The following is a 25,885-nucleotide window of genomic DNA, read 5'->3' as shown; positions in this document are numbered from 1 at the left end:
CTGGTATATATGAATGATTAGTTACAATACTAAAGCAATGTTGGGCCCTTAAAGCAAATAGCTATTTGTAGAGTGACTGATAAGATGAAACTTTGAGAATAAAAGTTATTTATACAACCCTATGACTCTGCACAAGTATTTTGGAAAAGATTGAATTTAATCCTATCTTCCTGTTGCTTCTCTCTGTACCAATCCACTGCCAATAATGCCACATGGCTTTTAAGATGGACATTGTAAAGCCTTAAGCTGAAGCATGATTACTGAGAATTGCTGGTGTGGGTGAGTGGCCTGTGAAGATTTCAGAAATATTCATAGATCAGCACATGAACAGCTTTCCATTCTAGTGAATAAACCACTTTAACAGGGGTGTTAGAGAGATACAGTACTTCCCTGTGGAGGACAGGGCAATTGACAAATAAGATAAAAGCATTTATTTGTGGTTGTCTGCATTTTTGCTATTTTTTGCCTTTAAACATATTTTTGCACAATGAGGGAATATTTGCAATGTCTGAAATTATTTGCAAATGGAAATTTGAATAAATCCTTCAAGATAATAATGCAACTCAGGCAAAATAATCACAAGATTAGATACAGCTCTTGAACCATCAAACTTATTAAAATGGAATGCAAAATCAGGATGAACTTTATTGTATTAAATAAGCTAATTAATTAATGAAAGTTCTCAAATATACTACTAATTTGAAGAAAAATTAAAAAATTTAAGTTATGACTTCAGGGATTGTTTAATTTGAGTATGTCAAAAAATTAAATCATTTTTAATCCACAGATACTTTTAATAACATTTTATGGCAATAATGGAAAACAATACTTTAGAGAAAATTTAAATTGTGCTGGACATGATATTGCTCTCATATCATGAAGCAATTCACTTGCTTTGTTTAATTCAAAGGTAGTAAAGTTTTTCATTAATATTAAAAGTGTTATCTGATTGAGCCAGATCAATATATTCCCACAAGGGGCATTAATTTATACAAGAGAAAAAGTTAAAGAGATATTTTATTTTCTAGTGTAACTGAATCTGGGTAATACATTGTTTATAAAAACTCTAGCTAGTTTTAGAAAATAATGATCAGTATTTTGTAATGAACAATGTTATCAAATCCTTTCTGTCTCTAAACCCATGATACTCTGGAAAATGTGTCATTGAGATGTGTGGAGAATATTCCAGAGTAGCATGGACTATATGTATTAATTTTAAAATAATTGAGAGTCTACTTAACTAACTTATCTATGAAAAGGGAATAATCTAAACCTTTACATTTCTGGAATATTACTATAATTTCCAAAGTTACATAAAATAAGTCATTTGCAAATACAATTTTTAAAAAGTAAATATGGTAGACTAACACTTCAAAATTTTTAATTATAATTGTCAGAATCATTATAGTGTTTACCATTAATTTATAGTGTATATACTTGCACATGATTCAAAAATGTTTCATGCTTCTCTATATATTTTTCTATATAGAATATATATTTCATGCATATTTTCTACATATTTCTTATTTCCTATCTCCATGTTAAAGTTTACATTCAGAATGAGGGGATCTCCTATATGGCTCATAATCATAATTTTTCCCAGGTCCATCAAAGAAAGAGAACAATAACAAAAAAGAAAGAAAACAGTACCCAGATCATTTTTGTAACACATGCTGGACACATTTCTAATTACTCTATTCAGTAATTTGCCTTTATTCATTTTCTTTTCATCTGTTAACATGTCATCCTATTCTCAAGGGCTCTGATTTGCATTTTAACTAGCAGAACCACGTTGGAATTCCTGTGACTCTTGTCTGAAATCACATGCCCTACATATAGTGAGTATAAATAGTTCTTTGTTTTTTTAGATCACCTTGATGGATCATAGAAGAGTCATTTTAATTCCTCAGAGGATCACATTACAAATCTGAACACTTGGATTTTTACTTTCATTTGTGTGTTCTGTTTGAGTGACAGAGTCTTCATGTTGATTCAGGGAGCCAGATTCCTTCCCTATAAAGTTCTGCCTCCCCCAAGGACTGCAGACACAAAAGTTCTGAGAGGATTGAAAAGGTGTCCTAACTACTGTCGGAACGGATACAGAAGTAAACTATCTGTACTTCTATTCTCCATGTATGAAATGAAAATGATTGGTTAGTTGATGTACTGTGACACTAATCATTTGTGATTATACAGTCACAGAAAGTAGACCTTAAGGGACTCAAATAAGGAAAAATGAAAGGCAATGGTTTGTATGCATTTTTATACTTTAGAAATATATGCAAAGCTTTCTAATTTTAAAATCCTATACTGGTCTCATACAGAGACAATACAAGAATAGCAAATTGTGGATCTAGCAACTTAGAATATGAACTGAAATATTTTATAGAATATAAATAATGTCCTCATAAATGAATAAAATTTTTATAGTAATAAAAATAGTTTAGGAAACATAGCAACAGAATAAATTTCTCATATTAGATTAAAAATAAAAATGAAGACATTATTTACAATGAAAAAGTAGTTAATATTTTATTTTTTAAAATAATTTCTGTTTTGAACTTTGGTAAACCAGTAATATAAACATCTTTAAAAGTTTTAAATGTGATGGGAACTGTTCGGATGAGTGACAAAGCAATGGTAAGGTAGTCTTCAGAAAGGAAAATAATTGTCAGTAGACAGCAATATGGTCAATGTTCATATTATTAAAGAGGAAAAATGTTAACATCAATATCACACCACAGATAACATTAAAAGTTATCATGGTTAACATCATATGCGTACAGTGGCATAGGTACTTTCGTACACAGATAACAATGCCAAGTGATATAGCCTTCCTAAAAGAAATTTATACATTTCTATAGTTTCTGACATATCAATAACCTATGAATTGTTGACTGTCTATAGAAACATATTCTAAGGAAATAACCAGAGATAACAACAAGATAAAGACATTCATCACTGTATTTTATGTAGAAAAGGTAACTTTGATTTTTAGAAGTAATGGGTTGCCAAAAACTAGGGCTTGAGTACAATTGCTTTGGAGTAAAACTAAGCTCTAGATAGAGTTCCATGCCTGCCACATCCTATCTGTGTGATCTTAGACAATTTCCTTGAGAAATGACTCTACTAGCATTAGATTATTACAAGACATAAAGAAACTCATGAGAGTGTTAATTGAAAAATCAAAAGCAAAATGTAGAAAGTTATATACATATCACCCAGTTCTTAACTATATAATCATTTTCTACCTGTGGGAATCCATGACTGGGTATGCATTTGCTATAAATGAGTTTTGGTTCCATGCATCTAAATACTTTATACATATATATATATATATAAATATATATAAATATATATATATATAATACATTGCATAGTGAGTTAATTCCAATGATTTAAAAAAAACTTTTGCAATCCTGGGTACCATAGTATTTACCGTCAAAGATAAGAAACTAATGATTAGAGAAAAATAGATAATTACAAAGGAATACAATTTTGCATTAAAGGTAAATACTTTTAATTATTTACTTAGATACCTTATTCTTTAAATTTTATAAAATATGCATCATATATTAGCTAAATTATCAGAAAAATCAAGTTTTGACTTTCATTCATTCATTGGTGTATATATTTTTAGAAAGTCAATATAAGACAGACACAAACACACACATTATATATATATATGTGTATGTGCATGTGTGTGTATGGGTGTGAGAATTTTTTTTAAACAAGAGAGAGTAAAGAAAAATTAAGCTTTTAAATACTTAGATTCTTATAATTCCCTTTCTCTTCATGCTAGCTATTGGGTGTGGGTAAACTAGATTCCTGACTTCAGTAATTGCACCAGAAGCATTTGCCTCACAAATATAAAAGTCTATTTTTTTTTATTTAAACAGGCAAGCATCCCATGGCCCTGGGCATTTTTTTTCATCACTGCCAAATTTCAGTACCATGTTCTGTGCTCCTTGGGTCCAGCCAAACTCCTGAGATCTGTTCATGAAAAATCCCACTGTATCTTTTCCAATTTTAGTTAAATTTTCCCACTTCAAGCTATGCTCAAGTGGTTCAGGCCCTGAGTTCAATCCCCAGTTAAGGGGGGGGGGAGGGAAAGAAAGAAGATCTCCATGTTTTGCTTTAATACTTGAAGCTAAAACTCCTCTCCAGGGTCCTCAGTCTGGTGCATCAAAACGATTGATTATTTTGTTATGAAGAGAAAGACACTTAAAAAAGAAATTAAAACTGTAAAAAAACAAACATCAATAAATGGGAAAATGGAGGTGAAAAGAAATCTGGAGAAGTTAGGAAATCAGGTTAACGATTCTTCATCAAGATCAGCGGAGAGAAGAAAGGTGTACAGAAAAATTTATATCTTGTAATTTTGTGTGATGTGGCCTCCACCAAATTCAAGCTGTAGTGTTTTGAAGAAAACTCACAAATGAGGTCAGACAGTAGAAGGAAGTGGGGTGAACTTTAATGATATCTTTCTGAAAGGATTTTCATGGAAAAAGAGGTACAGAATCAGCTCTCTGACAAAGAGATAAAGACATTCAAAGGACATCGAAAGGAATCCCAGAGCACTCACCCACACATCATTTTAACTTTAATGGACTTTAAGATATTTAAGAGATTCTTTTCAGGAACTTTCAACTTGGCAGCACCTATGGTCATAGTGGTTAAAATGAAACACATCATAATCCACTTATTTCATTATTTCAAGTACACCTTTAAGAGATATTATTTGAGAAAAATAAATATAAAACAAACCAAGTGACTGCAATTTATGCCAATGTAAAAAATGTTTGTTCATCTAGAATAGATTAAAGTGGGTAAAATTCACTTTTAAATAACCTATTATCTCTTTCTACACACACACACACACATATATATATATATATATCTCCATTTTTAATTTTACAGAAACCATTGAAATAGTCTGTCATTGCAGTGGAAAAATAGACCAAAATCCAGTGGAAAAATAGTCAGACCAAAATCCAGATCTGTAGGAAGAAATTCAGTTGGATAGTTTACATTTATTTGGTTCATTTAATCCTTTCTTTTGTCAACATTAAGTGGTTAATTCACAACCCTGGTTAGCAGTGAGACTTTAATGATCAAAAAGACAGATACATTTCACGGTTGTAGCTCATATTCTAGAGGAGGTCAAAGGCAAAATCCTAGTAAATAACCCAGAGCAAATTTAAATTATAGTAAGTTTAAGCAAGGAAAACCTGGGAGTGAGACAGGTAATCTTTGAGGGGCAGGACAGGCATACCTTACCATTTAGTGTCCAATCAAGGAGCTAGAAATCATACCAAGTATGTTTTTGTTATACATCAACAAGGAAGTTGTTCAAATAGCTCATTGTTACAGGATTCAAAGCAACAAAGGGAAAATAATGTGATATAAAATAGTGAAATTAAAATAGAATACTACGGAAGTTAATTAAGCTCTTTGAAATCAAATGCCTTGTCTCTGTCATACTGACATGGTAAAGAAAGATGCTTCAGTTTGGAACAGTTCTCTCATTAGCATCCATGCTTTTAATAAGATGGGACCTATGGTACAAGAGAAAACACTGGGTTATGGGAAATGTACTTGTAGAGAAGAATAAAATTTGGTTTAATAACTTCCATAAACACACTAAGTACACTTTCAAAATCTTGAAAGCATACAAAAATATTATGTTACTACTGGAGAAAGCCAATGATACTAGCTAGCAAAACTGAAGCTTGGATTAAACCTAGAGTTTTTGTTTTAAATTTACAGATTTAGTGACTTTTTCTTTAAATCATTTGTTGCTCTCTTATGTATATGTAGAGTTCATTTGAAATGGGGTATGTCAATCATTTAAAATAATTTTATCACAGTCAAAGATTTGGAATTCTGAAGACATGTCTATGCCTATGGATTTGAGATAGCAGTAATTGTCCCCTTCAATTTGAGGACCTGAAACTGGTAGCAGTTGTTGAGATTGAGCATTGTAGAGGATCTTGCTGTCACCTTCTGTCTGCTACACTGCGGAAGGTGTGGCCTGCCCAGCTTGATCTAAATCACTCCAACATTTTGTTGTTTCTTGTTTGTGTTCCCTCCCACTTTTATAGAAAAAGCTTTTCCCCAACTGTTCTTTCTTTAGTTGCTTTTTCCCCTTAAGCTTTTACTTTTTAAGTCAACAAATATCCTTAAGTCTCTGCCATTTTATTAGAAAGATACTAACCACTGGAGTATCTAAAACAAAGTAACACTGAGGTTTGTAAGTGTGACATTGGCTATATAGACACTCTCCAATGTTTCCTTGACTTTGGTCTGCAAAATTCTTGAAAAAAACAGTGACCAACTTTTTCTCCTTTTTTACTTTTAATTTCTACTCATTCAGTTAGCACACTGATTAGTAATTCTTTTCTTCTTCCTTCATTCTGCTTTATCTACTTTGGGTAACTTTGTTACTCAGGAAGTTACCCAGGTTCAGAAACTTATTCTTTATTCATATACTTAGAGTAAATATTCACATGTTGACTCTGCAGTGAATCAGCTTTCTGCCTTGGGAAGTTACTGGAGTTCTGTCTCTTCAGGTCCTCAGTGTATTATGGAGGTGGGATCCATTTGCCTGTGCACTGTGCACACTAAACACAGGCTTATGAAGGGACATGGACAATGCCATATCTGTGAAAGGCAATGCACTTTATCACTTCAGACAGCAGCTTTGAAATAAGAAAGATCCAAGTGTGAACCTGAGGATGGAATGTTAGTAAGAGCATGGATCAGTCCTTACTTTACACCCAGTATATATTAGTTGAATTTGGTTAATAAGAATGGAATGAACCAAGTGAAGAGGATATGACAGGGTTTGGATGCTATGTGTAGGTACAGAAGTGTGTGTCACTCTAGGCTGGAGTCTTTCTGAGAGGGACTGACCTCATTTAGTTTTTCCACTGCAACCTTTGAATGTCTCTTAGTCCAATGAGGGGATCATTGACTGTTTCCCAGTTCCTTGACTGATGGAGCCCTGTGTGGAACCATGCATTTTGCAGCTTCATCATGGGCAATGAAGCCAGGGCCTCTGCTGTCTCATGTCCCACATGAGTTTGTCCTAGAAACCTAACTGAAGGTGAAGGGAGGTGCAAAAAAAGACAGCAGACAGAAGACCAAACATGCATAAAGCTGGGGCCAGGTAGACTGGGCGCTCAGATGGAGATACCCAGCAACCTCCACCTCCTTTATTATATACAGTGGCAAAAAGAGGTGGAGAGGTGGTTCTCGGGGGGTGGGAGTATGACATTGTAATTCTCAAGAACAGGAGGAATCTGTCACCATTTCTCTCTGAATGTAAACATCTTAAGAAAAACAGCTGTACTGCATCTTGCCCACTTCTGCAGCTGGGCCTGTGCCAACTCAAGCTTGCAGTTTATTGGGCATAACTATGCTTGCTCCCTTCTGAGGTTTGGGGCTGTGATAACTCAAACCCACAGTTCATTTGATACACCTGTGCTTATGTACTCCGCTCTCCACATTGCTGTTCTCAGGGGACTGTGCTGTATCCAGTGAAAGGCAGGCAAAATGGAAATGGCTTGAGGGGTCTTGCTGCATTCCTCTTTAGGGCTCTGCATCCCCTTCCCACTCCTAACCACCATCCCAAAACACATGAAGCTGAGAGTACCAAATGAAAATTTTGAGGTGGAGCCTCAGATTACCTTGTACCTCTTTTTCTTTTAGATTAATATATGTTGGTAAGTTTATGATACACCAACATTGAATGCCTTATCCTTGTCCCAAAAAGCCACAGCTGAGGTAAATTCCTTACTTTCCACTAGGAACACCAAAGGTTACATAAGGCAGAAGCTTATTTGGGTAGCTTGACTGGAATGGATTACTTCATATTGGGAAAAAAAGAAAGAAAAGAAAAAAGCAACATGTTTGAATTTGAGCATGACTTAAAGGCATGGTTTGATTTAGAAAAATTAGAAGAAGCAATACACTGACAAGGATTCCTGATTCCCATACTTAGCACAGTCAAAAGAAATCTTATCCTTTGTGTTTTTAAAGCATTTATATACACATGGTAAAATGTTTCAATTGATACAGTTTTTATCTTAGTTGTGGATATTTAGAGCACTTAATTTTTTGATTCTTGTGTGCATTTTCTAATTTTTCTTAACAAACATAAGTTCATTGAGAACTGCATTCATTCGAAAGGAAAGTAGCCCCCAGACCTTGGAGATCATCCACATTCTAGAGTCTTTAGATCTGGAGCCCTTTGGTTGGAACAATGAGCCAAAGGACACAGACACACCTGGGTTCCTGCACTGGCCAGGATGCTTACTTATAATGATAAGGATTGACCTCCCCAGGAAAATAGAAAGACCTGTGGAAGAAACTGATGTTAGCAAGTATGTCTTGCTTGTATATTTCAGTGTATGTGAATAATTTACCTAGAAAATAAAAGTAATCCAATAAAAGTTTAAGAATGCTACCTATGTGTTAATTCTTTGTTTTTTTTTGCAGTACTGGGGCTTAAACTCAGAGTTTACACCTTGAGCCACTCCACCAACCCTATTTTTGTGATGAGTTTTTTCAAGACAGAGTCTCATGAGCATTTGCCTGGGGCTGGCTTCAAACCATGATCCTGTTGATCTCTGCCTCTTGAGTAACTAGGATTACAGGCATGAGTAGCTAGGATTGCAGGCCTGAGTCACTGGATCCTGGCTCTTTTTTACTTTTAAGAATTTTGACACTGATCAGTTGTGGTGAGGACCTCCTACTACCCTGTGTGTGGACTCCTAGTGAAAGCTGCTCAAATGACTTTGGTATCACACTGCCAGGGCCCCTTTAGTCTTCACCAACCCAACCTCACAGCTTCTCCTCCTTTTGTTCCACATATTTTAACTGAATTGGTTTGCTCTCACATTTCATAAACAAATTTAAGTGTCCTTAAAATATGTGAATTTAAAAATTGCTTGTGTTAAAAAAAAGACCTCTGAGGGTGAAATGTTTTCTTAAAGATAATCACTTTTAATTTCATAATCAAGCAAAATGAAAAAATGTTTTCTGAGTAAGTTTTTCAGAAACATACCTACTTCAGTTTTTGTTTGTTCTTTGAGATAGGATCACACTACTTTTATAGCACAGGCTGGCCTTAAACTTGTGATCTTCCTTCCTCAGCCTTCCAAGTGCTGAAGTCTACTTAGTTTTTAAGGAAATTTTTGTAATGTACACAAAGATAAAAAATTAAGTTTGTTTGATATTAAGATCCTTGATCTATTTTGAGTTAATACTGGTATAGGGTGATATACATGGATCTTGTTTCAGTTTTTTGTAGACTGCTAACAAGTTTTCCCAGCAGTTTTTGTTGAAGAGGCTGCTATTTCTCCATCATATAATTTTAGAGCCTTTGTCAAAGACAAGTTGGTTGTAGTTTTGTGTCTTCATATCTGGGTCCTCTATTCTGTTCCACTGGTCTTCATGTCTGTTTTTGTGCAGTACCATGCTGTTTTTATTGTTATTGCTTTGTAATATAGTTTGAAGTCAGGTATTGTGACATCTCCAGCATTGTTCTTTTGACTGAGTATTGCCTTCACCATTCGTGGCCTCTTGTGTTTCCATATAAATTTAATGGTAGATTTTTCAATCTCTTTGATGAATGTCATTGGAATTTTGATGGGAATTGCATAAAACATGTAGATTACTTTAGGGAGTTTCGACATTTTTACTCTGTTGATTCTACCAATCCATGAGCATGGGAGATCTCTCCACTTTCTATAGTCTTCCTTAATCTCTTTCTTCAGAAGTTTATAGTTTTCCTTGTAGAGGTCATTCACATCCTTTGTTAAGTTTACACTGAGGTATTTGATTTTTTTTTGAGGCTATTGTAAATGGAATTGTTTTCATATATTCTTTCTCAGTTTGTTCTTTATTAGTGTATAGAAATGCTAATGATTTTTCTATGTTGATTTTATATCCTGCTACCTTGCTATAGCTATTGATGGTGTCTAGGAGCTTCTGAGTAGAGTTTTTTGGGTCTTTAAGGTATAGGATCATATCATCTGCAAATACTCTAAAGTTGGTACAGGAAAGAGTAGGAAATGCTCTGGAATTAATAGGTATAGGCAAGAACTTTCTCAATGGAACCCCAGCAGCACAGCAACTAAGAGATAGCATAGATAAATGGGACTTCATTAAACTAAAAAGCTTCTGCTCAACAAAAGAAATGGTCTCTAAACCAAAGAGAACACCCACAGAGTGGGAGAAAATATTTGCCAGCTACACATCAGACAAAGGACTGATAACCAGAATATATAGGGAACTTACAAAACTAAGTTCTCCCAAAATTAATGAACCAATAAAGAAATGGGCAAGTGAACTAAACAGAACTTTCTCAAAAGAAGAGATTCAAGTGGCCAAAAAACATGAAAAAATGCTCACCATCTCTAGCAACAAAGAAAATGCAAATTAAAACCACACTAAGATTCCACCTCACCCCTGTTAGAATAGCCATCATCAGCAACACCACTAACAACAGGTGTTGGTGAGGATGCGGGGAAGAAGGAACCCTCTTACACTGTTGGTGGGAATGTAGACTAGTACAACCACTCTGGAAAAAAATTTGGAGGCTACTTAAAAAGCTGGACATCGATCTACCATTTGATCCAGCAATACCACTCTTGGGGATATACCCAAAAGACTGTTACTCCAGAGGCACCTGCACATCCATGTTTATTGCAGCACTATTCACAATAGTCAAGTTATGGAAACAGCTAAGGTGCTCCACTGCTGACGAATGGATTAAGAAAATGTGGTATCTACACACAATGGAATTTTATGCAGCTATGAAGAAGAATGAAATGTTACCATTCGCTGGTAAATGGATGGAATTGGAGAACATCATTCTGAGTGAGGTTAGCCTGGCCCAAAAGACCAAAAATCATATGTTCTCCCTCATATGAGAACATTAGATCAAGGGCAAACACAACAAGGGGATTGGACTTTGATCACATGATAAAAGTGAGAGCACACAAGGGAGGTGTGAGGATAGGTAAGACAACTAAAAAACTAGATAGCATTTGTTGCCCTCAACTCAGAGAAACTAAAGCAGATACTTTAAAGCAACAGAGGTCAATAGGAGAAGGGGACCAGGAACTACAGAAAAGGTTTGTTAGAGAAGAATTAACTTAGAAGGTAACACACATGCACAGGAAATCAATGCGAGTCAACTCCCTGTATAGCTACCCTTATCTCAACTAGCAAAAGCTCTTGGTCCTTCTTATTACTGCTTATACTCTCTTTTCAACAAAATTAGAGATAAGGGCAAAATAGCTTCTGCTGGGTATCGAGGGGTACAGTAAATAAGGGAGGGGGCAGTGGGGAAGGGGGAAGAAATGACCCAAACATTGTATGCACATATGAATAAAGTAAAAATTTAAAAAAGTTTGTCAACATATCTTCACATGTAAGAAAATCAAAGAAATCAATATTAGCAATTTTATGCATATTGTAGCATGGGTAATTCATGATTAAAAAATTGTAATTAAATTTCACAATGAAATGTTAAGCTGCAACCAAGGTTGGAAAAGCAGTTGTCTAACATACAATGAAGTTCCAAACCGTGGTGATCCTAGACGGTAAGGAGAGATGGAAGAATATTACATTCTAGTAAAGTGACACTTGTGTAGATGTGATAAAAGATGTTTTTAGAGCTAGCTAACAAAGACTGTGCTTGGGGTTGATTTGCCTCTGGGCTGCTAGCTGAGATATTTACACTACAGTTGATTAAATATCTCAATAGCCACCCCTACCTTTGAGGTCAGCCAGTAGCTTTCCATCTTAAATCTTTTCAACCAGAGATCTTTTATATGATCATGGTTATAAGAGCCAATATTTGTAATTTAGTAAAGTGTTGTATTAAATTGGAGCTGAACATTGAGTGACACGGGATAGTTTAACCTCTGGTGCTTGGCTACCTATGCAGAGGAGGAATAGACACTACATTATCTCCCCACTGGTGATAAAAAGAAATTTGTTGGCTCAGCTGCATACTGAGTGAAAAGCCTTGCCCAGTGGACAGACTTGCAGCTGGTGTCACTGACCACCTGAGTTTGAATTGCTATCAGCAGCACGCTCCTGGAAACTAAAGCTACATATGACATTAAAAAACCATTCCTGCAAGACATGTGCGCTGAGGCTGAGGTAAGAAAGTCCCAGCACGTCTCTCGAGTCAGCATTTCAGAGCAAACTGTGAGGGTCCTCGAAAACAAATACTGAAAACTGAGCTCAAGTCCAAAACTGTGATTTGAGAAAATGCTCAGGGCATTCCCTGTAAGGAAGAGTTAATCCCAACACTACGTGAAATAATCTGTATATTCAGCTGATAAATGATATTTAAGAAGAAATGAAAAAAAACCATACTACAAGTCCATATGGGAAAAATATTGGTTGGATTACAAAGAGCCATATATGTATATAGTTGGTATTGGGATTTGCTAGTCAAATATTGCACCCCTTGAACCACACCCATAGCTCTTTTGGCTTTAGATTATTTTTTAGATAGGGCTTCAGGTTTCTTGTCTGGGGTCAGACTCAAAGTATGTTCCTCCTTTCTATGTCTCCCTGCACAGTTGGGATTACAGGGGTACACCACCATGCCTGGCTTATTTCTTGAGATGGGGGTCCTTGAACCTTGACCCTCCCTATCTCAGTCTCTCTAGCACTTGGAATTAGAGGCATAAGCCACTGTGCCCAGGCAGTTTCTATTTTTTATTGACATAAATTAACTATATAAAGAGTGCTGTTGTGATATTTTTGCATGTGCATATTATACTTTGATCAAATTCATCCCCTCTATTACTGTTTATTAATCCCCATCCCTCCTCTCCTCCTTTAAAGTTTTTAGTACATTTGATTATGCTATTTTCACACATGTATATTATGTACTATGTCATATTCATCTTCCTCTCCTTTCCCCCTCCCTTCTCTCACTGGTTTCTTTTATAATAATGTCTTCTTTTTTTCCTTCTTCTTTTTCTTCATCTTAGTATTATTATTTAGTCTAGATTCCACATAAGAGTGATAACATGTATAAAAATATATAGACATGAAAAGAAAAATATTAAAAAGACAAGTGCAGTAGATAACATATAGTTGAAGAGAAACAGGGAGTTTCAAAAGAGAGCTGAGGAGTAGTACAGAATAAAGAATTGAACAAACTGAGAGAATATAGAAGCGCGAGGTGGGGGAGCCATGAGGACCTCCTAAGTACAACCTAGTTTGATTTATAGAGGACAGCAGAGAGCATGGAGAAGCACACCTGGAAGAGCTGATAACAGACAAATTTCCAGAACAGATAACAAGTTAAATTGTAACCATTGTGGGAAGCACAGTGTCCCACATGGGAAAAGGCAAAGTGAGTACACAGTAATAACCACTCACAGTGAAACAAAAGCACACATACACATACATACTCAGACACACACACCTGCATCTCACACATACTCACACATACACAGATGCATATATGTGCACACAGACATACAGAGATACACCTAGACACACAGACACATACACAAGAACACCAAAGACAAAGCACAATGAAAAAGTCTTAAAAGTAGCTGCTGAGGAAAGAGATTATTTAGCTGTAGGAAAAAATTGCAGCAGTTTTATCTTGATAAAAGACAAAAAGCAATGTAATATTATATTCAAGAAATACTGATGAAAATCCTCAAAGATCTATATTTTTTGAAAAGGAAATTGAATTTGAAGTAAAGGTCTGGGGTGCAAAAGAGTGATCAAAGAAACTTTTAAAATGCTATCAAGTTGTACAAAAGCATGATGGGAATGAAAAATGGTAAAATTGTTGTGTGGTTTCTTAAATAGCTAAATGTTTACCTAATCAGTGGTCCCGAAATTCCAAAACAGGAAAACAAATGTAAACATAAAACATATTTGCCGATGTTTATAGAAGTATTATTCTTAAATGCTAAAAGTGGACAATGATACAAATGGCCTTCAGTGTTTGAAAGAATAAAGCTGTAGTAGACTGTACAACGGGATGCCATTGAACAACAGAAGGCTCATACACATAACAACCAAGATGAATCACAACTATGTTATGCCAATTCAAAGAAACCAATGTCACAAAGTTTCATACTGCATGAATTCATATCAAGAACATTCTGGAAGATGCAAAAGAAGGGAGCACATCAGTGGGTTGTTGCCAGCATTTTGGGTGGAGGCTTTGACTACCAAAAGCAGAACAAGGCAAGTCTTCAGTGTTGGAATTGTGTCCTGAGGATATTATGTGCTCAAACTCACAAAATTTTACAAAAATAAAATAATACTGAAGGTAAATTTTTAAAATTATTTTAATATGAAAGCAAACAAACCCTCTTTTTTTCTTTAACAGAGCTGAAGAATAAAATATTTATCTTTGACTTTTAATCAGGAAATTTTGCCTCATAGTGAAGTGGAACGTATTAGCTTAATTTTAGCATTGTACATTTGTAATTCAAAAAAGACACTTAAAAATCCAAGTAAGAAAAAATAAATCACTTTTACTGTGGAAGAAATATAACTATTAGAAAATATTTAATTTCTTGTATTAAGTATTAAGTAATAGATCATGCTGTAGTTTTAAAATAAACATTTTTTCTGAATATAAATCCAATAAGACCAATGTGCTGACTTTAAAAAATCACCTACGATTTCACTCTCCATGAATAAAATATTAAATAATCATTGGCGATTTGAAATAAGAACATCGATTGTGATAATAATGACTAAATTGGAGAGCTAAAGGCAAAATTAAAACAGAAGCCAGCAATGACACTAATGCCAAGTGTGTGATGGTCTCAAGGTGTTCTAAGATCCTTGATATGGTGGTTGGGGGGTGTTGATTACATTTAAATTTCGTTCAGTCAAGTATTGTATTAGTCATGGAAAGCTAGCTGCTATAAAATGCAAAACTCAAAAGTCTCAGTGGATTAATTCAACTGAAGCTTATTTTACACACTGCTACAATGTGAACTGTGTCAGCTGGGAGGGCTGGCAGGCGATGCCCAGGAGCCTCACAGTCAGCCAGGAACCCCTTGTCCAGGTAGAGACAACATTCCTGTCTCCCCTGTGGCCACATTTGTGGCCAGGCAGCTGTGGTCTGGTCTGTGACAGACATGTGGCACATTTGGTGATAGTTTTCAAAAATCTCTTGTTTTCCTTCTTTCTGTTGTCTATAACATGGAGCAAATGGCGAGGGCCCAAGCAGTCATTTGAACCATAGGGAAGTCGTTTTTGGAGATGGTAGAGCAATGGCATGGAAGAACACAGGACTGACACCCAAGAGTCACATAAGCAGCCATGAAACCTACTGGCATCTTCAACATGAAAGAGAAATGAACTCCTGCCATGTGCTGGACACAGTGATTTGGGGGCTTTATTTTGCAGCTGAATCTAATCTTAGCCAGTGTGGTAGCAACACTAACAACTGCTCACTTCTGTCCCTCTATTCTACTTAATGATGAGCTGTAAGAAGCGTGTGCTTCAAAGTCACAACCAAGAGCATGGAGGCTCCCATTTACTGCTTCATTTGGCATTGCATTTTAATAACTGGCAACAGAGTGAAACACAAATAAAATCATCGTGTTTGGAAGTTACAAATAAGAACTGTCTTTTTATTTTCATTGGGCATGATTTCCTACATAGAAAACACCTGTTCACCTTCTAACAACGTGTTAGGTTATGATTTTCTACATAGAAAACACCTGACAACCCTTTAATAAACTGTTAGATTTTTGCAATGTAGTCTAGCAAGGATGCTAGATGTAAAATCAATATTTTTCTAAGTAAATTGCCTCTGCATAATAGCAAAGAAATAAGATAATGCAATTTAAGGAAAGATAACATGTATAAAATTGTCTTAAAATATATGTGACCTGGAATGAAATTTAAACAAACAGTACAAGGATTTTATAAAGCAATAGCTAAGCTGTATCTCAATATCACAAAGTGTTCCTTTTCAACTGCAAAGTCAATTCAATTTCAATCAAAATCATTACTTGATAAGATATTTAAGAAATACACATGGAAGTTTTAGGACCCTAAAATTGGATTTAATTCAGAAGATGTAAAGATAGTATGGATTTTGACAGATCTAAAAAATTTATTGAATTAGTTATTAAGAGAGAATGTTAATGAAGAAGTAATAAACAGGTATAGCTGTGGAGCAGACTGCAGAGACCAATGATATAAGAGGACTGGCATTGTGAATCAATGAGGAAAGAGTGGACTATTTAATAAATCAGAGGGCTACAAACTATCCACATAGAAAAATAATTTACACCCTTACCTAAACTCAAAAAATTCAAAAAATTATTTAGGACTATAAAAAAACTACAGTGCCAAAATAAAATGCTAATTATATGAATTACATATCAATTTAAAAGAAAATTATTATTTCTCCTGCATTAAAATAGATTGAGAATCTAAAAAATACTTTATAAAGCAAAAATAGACATGCCATAAATTAGGAAAAGAAATTTGCAGAAAAGATTCACTCAGCTTATCACTTCATGCTGGGTACCAGTGGTGCGTGCCTGTAATCTAGCTACTTGGAAGGCAGAGATCAGGAGGACAGAGTTTGAGGCTAGGTTGGGAAAACAGTTCCTGAGACCTTATCTCGAAAATACACAACACAAAAAAAGGACAGGTGGAGTGGTTCAAGTGGTAGAGTCTAGAAAGAGTGAGGCCCTGATCTCAAACCCCAGTCCTGTCAAAAAAAAAAAAAAAAAAAACTATGCAAATATACAAAGGAAAATCCTGCATTGGGAATGGCAGGTTTTGTCCATAATCCATAGAGGCTGAGGCAGGAGGCTCATGAGTTTGAGGCCTGCCTGGCCTACATAGCAAGAACTTGTCTTAAAAATATGTTGTGGTTTTAAAAATAGAAAAATGAGACATGAGAAATTGCATAGTGATTGTGTCAGTTTTCTGTCACTATAACAAATACCGGAGATAATTAACTTACAAAGAAGAAAGTTTGTTTTGTCTCACAGTCTTGGAAGTTCCAGTCGAAGATCCATCAGACCCATTGCTTTGGGATTCTGTTGGGTGTGTGGGATGGCAGTGGTGGGCAACCTGCTCACCTCATGACCAGGAAGCAAAAGGGCAGAGGAAGAGGCTGAGCTCCCAAATCCTCTTGGAGTGACTGCCTCAGGTGACTTTACATCCTATCACGAGGCCTCAGCTTCCAGAGGTCTTACCTCCTCCCAAAAGTGCCACTCTGGTGACCAAACTTCAACACACAGACCTTTGGGGAGGGGCATTTAACTCAAAAACTACAGCAATGGTGATTTTTCCTGAGTGGTAAATAAATATATAAAAGCCTACTAGATTTACCAGAAATGTAAAGTAATACTACAAATACATGCAATATAAGACAAATTCATTAAAAAAATTAAAGTCCGATAATAACGAGGGTAGGACACAATTTGGAAAACAAATTATGATATCCTATGACAGGAAGAGAATCATTGGTACAATAGCTTTGGAGGAAAGCCTGCCTTATCCTAAAAACTTGAAGATACGCTGATGGAATGCAGAAAGTTTCTCCCAGGAGTTTGTGGGTTGTCCTTATCAACAAAATCATCTCCACACACAGATATTTAAATTTAAGTCTTTTCTAGTGGGAGTGCAGTTAGAAGAAATCTGGAAATAGCTTGGTTTCATCTGTTAATAGTGTCTGCCCAACTTTGGTGAAATTAGTACCCAAAGGAAATTAGAAATGTTCAGAGTTAAATAAATGATTGTAGAAGAAATGAGAGAATACATTATAGTCAGAAGTTTAAAACTTGGGACTCAATTTAGGGGTGAAATCAGACAATACCTTTTGATTTAGACTTCTAATTCAAACAGTTTTAAGCTTACAATTGAACAAGGGTTGATGCTAGTGTAGACAAAAATGAAACTTCTATAAGGAAAAAGAAGCTCAGTTTCCCAGTGCCAGGTGTAGAGAACAAAGTCCTCCTCTGTCCTTTCTGCGTTGAGTCCATCATGTCAGTCATTTTCCTGGCAAGATACAAAGAAATTTCAACAGCTGAAAGTTCTCTAGTGATTATTCAGTTACCTATAATGCTATGGAGGAACACATTTTTATGGGCTTTCTCTTGAACTCGTGAGATTTGTTGGCATCAGCCTAGTTAAAGTTGTTCCTTCTTGGAATCTGTACTGGAGTCAAACTGAATGTTAAGCAACACTCCTAACTATAGCAAATCACAGTATTTATGCCATGTACTTGAATGGCATACGTGATTTTGTAGCAGTTTATTATAATATGGAGGGACTCTGAAGCTATTTGACAGCATATAAAAAGATGACTGGCAGAAATTTCTAATCATGTTTGGGGAATGATGATGGCAGCTTCCCCCTCTATCATTAATAGGCTAGAGTGTGAATCCAGCTTATTTGTGCTTTGAGGATAAGATGGTCTCAAAGATTGTGCACATCATTTATTTATGGCCATATGTCTGTACTTGACTGGCATAAATTACTAAACTGATTTAGCTTCTTGCTGACAACTGTCCATTTGTCAATCACAACAAAGTAGTTAAGCCAGAAATGTGTGTATGTCTAGACCAAGAATCCCTGGGGTTGTATCTCCTAGGCCATAAAGCATTCTAGATGATCAGTAGTTTGCCAGGCCTGAGATTGTATCTTCTAAGCAGGGTGAAGACAGATAATAAGATGCCTTATATTTTCTTGAGTTTTTGCAAAATTAGAATTCATGAGACTGTAAAACTCTTATAAATATTTCAATAATCAGTACAACCTTTACTGTGCAGAAAAAGTTGATATTTATAGGATATCACCAGCTTTACCTGGAGAAATATTCATATATGTTTGGATAGGTCTGCAAACATACCCAGAACAGAATAGCTAATTTATATTTCCAAATGTGCATTTTCCCACAAAGAATGTAAAATCAGACCTGTTTAGCTCTCTTAGAAATAAGAAAGTTTCTCAAAAAAAGTCACATGGGGGAATTTAAAGATTTTCACAAAAGTCAAATAGTTACAATTATGTGAAAAATATGCATTTTAAGAATTGAAAGAATGAAGATGGATTTTTTCCCACTATTTATATAGCATTTATACTATATTAGGTATCGGAAGTGATCTAGAGATGAATTAAAGTATATTGTGAGATGTGTGTAGTTTGTATGCAAGCACTACACATTCTGTAAAGGATTTGAGCAATGTGAATTTGGGTACCCATTGGTCCTGAGCTTGGATACCGAGGATCCCTGTATTCACTCAAACTGTCTAATGCTTTCTCATAAAGATGATCAAGTTGATTACTTTGATTATTTTTAATAGTAAGTTATTTAAACAGAATTTGTAAAAGAGGGCTTGGGGGTATCACTTGGTGGTACCCCCACCAAGTGGGGGTACATTTGTATAGCATGGGGAGCCTGGGTTTGATCCCCGATACTGCAGTGAAAAGCAGATTCTGGATCCTGTGAGAGTTTTGAAAAATTTAGCTGTTTTGAGGAAATAATATTGATTTTAAGAATCCTACACATTTATACCACCTGACCTAAGAAGAAAAAGTAATATAAAATTAATAGAACAAATCCATATATTTACACTTGAAATTGTTAAAGCTGTATGAGCTATCCTATATTCTTGGTGCAGTATCATAAATCTTTTAACAGTGATAATCATCAAAATGTAAGTACTGAGTAGTCATTAACTTAAAATTATGGTGTTAATATTTAGTCAGATAGACCTTTAGTTTCCAGAAAAATTGATGAAAATGTGGTCTGACCAAAAGAGAAAGCACATTCAATTAACATGCAAATGTCATTGTTTAGTCTGAAACGATGTATATTAATTATATTAAGAAAAAAATGGGGTTAGAGTGTCTTTTAAGACTATCATTTCTGGTCAAAAGAAGTGATAGGTTTTCAAAGAAATACTTGTGGCTCGAATATAGACCTGGTATTCTTAGACTGTTATAGTGGAAATTCGCTTACACCCTCTTAGTTCCCATAGTTGGCTTGTAAAGTGATGACACTGTACCTAACAGTTTTGTCTTTCTCAGCATAGCTATTTATCCTTTCTTTTTTTTTCTATAGTTCTGAAAGTGAGATTGTAGGATTGTTAAAGATTTTCACACTCTAATTACTAACAATTTCACTTTTGGAACTGTAGCTTAGTTTTAGCTATTATGAAAAAGCTGCTGTAAATGTGAGGAGATTTTTTACATTTCTCTGGAACAACTGTATAGAAGTGATAGGCTAGTCATGTGCTAGGAAAGCCACAATCTGTTTTGCAGATTTTCATGCCATGTTGCAGTTCCACCAACAATATTCAAATGTTCTAGTGTCTGCGTATTTACTCTAGCATTCAGTGCTGTCACTCTTGCTATTTCACTCATTCTGATAGGTGTGACTTTAATTTGCCTTTCACTCTGGCTAATGATGCTAAACATCAAGTCATGTGCTATTTTCCATTTATAGCCTCTTCAGTGACAGGTTCCCTGTCTCTGCTCATTTCATAACTGAAGGTATTATTTTTCAGTATTCAGTTTTAAGAACTCTTTTTGCATTCTAGTACTAGCCCTTTGTCTTATATGTGGTTTGCAAATATTATTTCCCAGTCTTTTGTTCTTCTCTCATCCTTTTAACAGAGAATTTCACAGAGTGAGAGATTTTTTTTTAATTTGAGTACATTTTATAAATATATACAAATTTTGTTCTACAGATTATGGTTTTGGTGTCAATTCTAAGATCATCTTGTCTAATATCATTTTATTTAGATAATTTCTTTTTATCATTCTTTTAAGGTCTATTTGTGACAAATTTTATGTATCTTTTCCATTACCTGTAAAACCTAGACTCCATCCCTAAAGGAGATTTGCATTGAAGTCAGATTCTACGTTGATAGTATTTTTCTTTAAGCACCTGAAAAATGTGCTACTTCCTGCTGGCCTCAAAGCTTTCTAAAGAGAGATGTGTTTTTACCCACAAATAAGGTGTCTCTCTTACTGCCTTCAAGTAATATTTCCTTTGCTTTTAGTTTTAGAATTTGATGCTGTCTTGCTCTAGAAACATTTGAGCTTTTCCCACTTGATGTTCATTCAGGGTAAGGTAAGTCTTTTGTTTATGTCAGGTTGTGTTCACTTTGTATTTAGGAATTTTTCAGTCATTATTTCTTCAAGTACCTCCTCAACCCTGCTTTCCTCCTTTATGTGCAACACACCAACAAAGCAAGTGCTAGAAATTTTGCCATAATACCACGTGTCTCTACAGTTCTACTTGTTATTATTTTTATTATTATTATTTGGACTCTTTTCCCTGTTGCTCATATTGAGTAATTTCAAATATTCTATCTCCCAGTTCACTTTCTCCTTTTTCTAGCCCCTCCATCCTAGTGTTCTACACTTATATTGAAACTATCATTTCAATTATTGTAGCTTTAGTTTGCAAAACTTTAGTGGGTTTGTGCACTTCTTTCCTAAGAATTTCAATTCTTTTATTTATTTCCAGAGTATTTATAATTGCTCCTAAAACATTTCACTATTGTCTTCTTTAGAGGCTTTGTCTGATAATTCTAACTTATCTACCATCTTGGTTCTAGCCTTCATGGTCTGGCTCTTCTTCATGGTGAGACCCTCCTGCTTGTTGGCATGATGAATGACTTCCCACTGAAACCTGGGCATTTGGGCATTAATTTATGAGGCTCTGGTACTCAGATAAACCTTATTTATTAGTAAAATTACTAAATTTTACTTCTTCTGACTTGCTGCAGCAGAGGAAAGTGGATGCTTGCCTACTACTGCCAGGTGCAGGTGGAACTCCAGGTCCCCACTTGGTCTCCATGGACACCTGAGTAGGGGGCATTCCAGTTATTGTTGAGCAAGAATGGTTGCTCTGTTTCCCAGGTGGTATCGACTGACTCCAAAGAAAGTGGTGGCTTAATAATACTGGGTGGTGGTGAAAGTTATGCACGTCTTCTGACATCAGGCAGCAGAAGGGACAGGAGCCTTAGGGCTACCAAGTGATGGTGGAAGTCCCATCTACCCACTTGGCCTCTAATGTGTGCATCAACGTCTGATGGAGCCATCTTTGGTTCTTTCTTTTATCTCATTTCCCCTGTATTAGCTGTTCTCATTGCTAGAGCAAGTTAACATAAAATTAGTGGTTTAAAGCAACTCACATTTATTTTTCTTATAATTTAAGAGGTCAAAAGTCTGAAATCAATAAGTAAGCATTATTTCTTGAGGTTCAGGAGGAATTATTTCCTTGCCTCTTTTAAACTCTTGAGGCTGCTTAAGTTCCTTAGTTCATGATCCATTTCTCTTATTCCTTCAGTTTCTTATCTCCATCACCATATTACTTATTGCTATCTTTGACCTTCCACCTTCCTCTTATAAGCACCCTTGTGAGGACACTGGTGCCACGTGGACAATCCAGGGTAATCTACAAAGCTCAAAATCCTTACATCTGCACATTCCCTTTAATGTGTGAAATATCACTCACTGTTCCTAGGATTAAGACATGGAAATTCTGATGGGCTGCTGTTCAGACTACCAAATCCTTGTTTAACCATTTTCCATTCTTATGGTGTCCATTTCCAAAATTTCCAGGTTTACATTCTCTGCTACACTTAAATCACCCTGTTGCAGGACACTGTTTCTCACCTTGACTTTGATTATGAGAGGCTTGACAGAAGCAAGAATTGTAAGTCAGAATCCTGAAGTCTTCTTGACAAACTTGGGAGAAGAGCTCAATTTTAAAAGAGTGGTAGAAGCCTCTCACTGTGCACTTGAGTCATGGATAATTGTATATAAATTGGTTCAGACTTGTTGGGTGTATAACACATTCAAGGCCTTGGCACTAACATATGAAAAGGCAAAAAATAGGAAGAGGCAGACATGTTAAAATACTGAGATGAAACTTGCATGGATGTTTTGCTGGAGTGTTGAAATGAGGTGAGTGTTGAGATGGGTAGACATTGAATCATGACTATTGGCAGGAAGTAAGAATTGTATTCTACGGGAAATAAATTCAGTTGACTTAGGCAACCTTCATTAATGTGTCTATCATTGTAAGAACTGACTAAATATAGGGAGAATGATACACAGCATTTGCTTAAATCACCTCAAATTTAATAAATGTAATAAAGCATTTTAAATACATTCATGAACTTGAATTTTTGTAGAGGCTCCAAAGGATTTGCACACAAATCATTACTAATAGTAATTTAGGAAAATTGTATTTTTTCTGTTAGCAAAGATGGATAAAGTGAAGATTCAACCAGCAAGAGAAACTGACTGGTTATTATAATCATAGTGAAAATCACATATTGGCCATCTGTACAAGTGGATAGGATGGACACCACCAAAAAGCCTCCCACAACAACTTAGGAAATCAGTCTGCAGAGAGTGAGAAATGAGAAGAATTTAGGATAACTTGGGCATTGCATTCCTCTCATTTTCTAGGGCATCCTTTCTTAATTTCAGAAGTAGTTTTTGTTTCACAGGGAAGAGTTTCATGTACAGAGACACTTTTGTCAGAGTAAGGAAGGGTCTGACTTTTGTGACTTTTGTGAATATTATACTGATATGAGCTGTCACTTTTCCTGACCTTTTCTAGCAAGATAGAGTTATGTTATGTTTCAGTGTCAAAATATCAACTCCAGTGCCACAACAAATTTAAAAAGTCAAAGTTCAAATCGGTTTTCTAGCTGTAACAAATTGTTGAATCATGGTCTGTTCAGCTAATATTGTTAGAGACTGCAGATAAAAATGTGTGCTTTTCAAAAAGAGGGGAAATTGTTTTCACGCATGGATCTTACTAAATTGCCACAACATTCAATGCTCTTACAAGTGTGTGTAATCAATAAGCTAGTGCTTGTAACCCAGATCTGAGCAGTCTGCATTTGGGCAGAACATTATCAATATCTTAGCTATGTAAAATATTCTCGTAAAAGTTGATTTCACAATTTTAAACATGTCTGTCTATTCATGGGATTCAGGAGTGATTCATTTTCCCCTGCTGGGGCTTGGCAGGGTGGATCGTTACTGGAACTGAACACTCTTGGGGCACTATAGAAATTGATGCTTGCTCAGCAGGGCCTGTGCCCTCTATCAAACACATAAAAATAACTTGACCTTAGCTAGATAAATAGAATAACATTTTTTATTCAAGAGAACAAACTTTTAATTTAAGTGTTTCAACAGATAAAAGGAAAGAGGAAAAACAATTAGGCTCAGAAAATCATATACACTCACTGTAAACCTGTATTCTGCTTTGTAAATTTCACACATTGCAAAGTTGACTTTTAATTAGTTGATTATATTACTTGAATTTTTAAAAACAATCCTTCAATAAACCACTTAGCATGATCTACTGAAATATAATATTTTAGTTGCATCATCAAGAAAATATGTGGTTTGATTCTTAATGAAGGTATTTGTTAAAGCTACAGAATATTTGGAGAGATAGTGGCTGCGTTTTCCATATAATAACTGCTGCATGGTTCAGTGGGTTATATAAAAAAAAAATCACAAATTGTGCAATTGAAAATGGGCAAGTGGTTTGAATAGACATTTATCAAAAGAAGAAAACTGGCCCCAAATTATATAAAATATGCTTAAGGTCACTAATCATCAGGGAATTGAAAAGCAGAACCACAATGAGATATCATTGCACTCCAGTTAGAATGCCTATAATGAAAAAGACCAAATATAATGAATGGTAATAAAGACATAGAGAAAGAGAGCCCTTGTACACAATTGGTGGGAATCCAAACTAGTTCAGCCACTATGGAAAACAGTATGATGGTTCCTCAAAACATGAAAAATTGAAATACCATGTGATCCAGAATTCCCATTATCCAAAGGAAATGAAATCAGCATATCAAAGAGACATTTACACTATCACATTTATTATGGGATCAACCAAGGCATTTATCTACAGATGAACTGATAGAGAATATGTGATATATATGTATGCAATGTGATACCATTCATTCATAAAAAGGAAAACTTCTGTCATTCTCAGCAACATGGACAGAGTTGGTGATCATAATATTTAATGAAATATTCCAGGCACAGAAGGACATATACCATATGACTTCATTCATGAAGATTCTAAAAAAAACCTCATAGATCTACTAACTAGAATAGTGGTTACCAAAGACTGCAAGGGTACGGGAGAAAGTGAGGTGTGGGGGAGAGATTGCTGGATAGGTACAAAGTCAGTCACAAACAGATAAGAGGAAGAATTGATGATTGTTTTTTACACTGATTATAGTTAATAGTATGTTTTATATAATCCAAAATAACCAGAGGAGAGGATTTTGGATTTTGTCACACAAAGGAAATGACAAATATTTGAGATGATAGATAAGCTAAAACGCCTTAGCTAATCAATACATCATATGCAAATGTTCTAAAACATCATTTTAAATCCCATAAATGTGTAATTAACATATTTCAGAAAAATCATAATAAAAATGTTGCAGCAATTAAGTGAAACCCTTTATTGGTTACTTAAAAACTTTAAGCATGGAGTTTTTATGTGTCCCAGTCTTTCCACACATAGGCACTCACCCCAAATAACTTAAACAGGTATTCAAATGAGAGACCGCATGTGAGTGCTTTTGGCAGCACCATTCAAAATAGTCAGAGGTACAAGTAGCCCAAATGTTTATTAAAAGACAGAATATGGAATTTCATATAATGGACTATTTTTCAGCTTCAAAAAAGAATGACATTTGATGTATGCTATAATATCAATAAACCTTTAAACTGTTATGCTGTTGAAATAAGCCAAGCCCAAAGTTCACATATTGTGTGATTCCACTCATGTGAAAGATCCAGAATGAACACATCAGTATAA

This window comes from Castor canadensis, chromosome 3, assembly GCF_047511655.1.
Source record: "Castor canadensis chromosome 3, mCasCan1.hap1v2, whole genome shotgun sequence".
Classification (NCBI taxonomy): domain Eukaryota; kingdom Metazoa; phylum Chordata; class Mammalia; order Rodentia; family Castoridae; genus Castor; species Castor canadensis.
The sequence above is the reverse complement of the archived record's forward strand: the minus strand, read 5'-3'. Positions refer to the sequence as shown.